At 26.3% G+C, this 278-nt stretch overlaps 1 protein-coding gene across 4 annotated transcripts in view; it reads right to left on the bottom strand.

Moving 5' to 3' along the window:
• Positions 1–278, bottom strand: part of ZNF286A (zinc finger protein 286A) — a 79,481-nt gene that overhangs the window by 68,595 nt on the left and 10,608 nt on the right. The window lies entirely within an intron of this gene.

Genomic DNA, 278 nt, shown 5'->3' with positions numbered 1-278 from the left:
AAATTTAAAAATAAGAATCATATGATCATATCAATAGATGCAGAAAAAGAAGTGGAAAAACTAATTCCTTTTGCAATTGCAATAAAAGGAATAAATTACCTAGGAATAAATTTAACAAAACATGTGAAGCACCTATATAATGAAAACTACAAGACCCTATTAAAAGAAAAAAAAGAAGATACAAAAAAATGGAAAGATATTCTTTGTTCTTGGACTGGAAGAATCAACATAGTTAAAAGGACCATATTACCTAAAGCGTTATACAGATTTAATGCAAT

The sequence above is a fragment of the Pteropus vampyrus genome, unplaced genomic scaffold, assembly GCF_000151845.1.
Source record: "Pteropus vampyrus isolate Shadow unplaced genomic scaffold, Pvam_2.0 Scaffold44, whole genome shotgun sequence".
In the NCBI taxonomy this organism is placed as follows: domain Eukaryota; kingdom Metazoa; phylum Chordata; class Mammalia; order Chiroptera; family Pteropodidae; genus Pteropus; species Pteropus vampyrus.
This window is presented reverse-complemented; position numbering and strand designations above follow the sequence as displayed.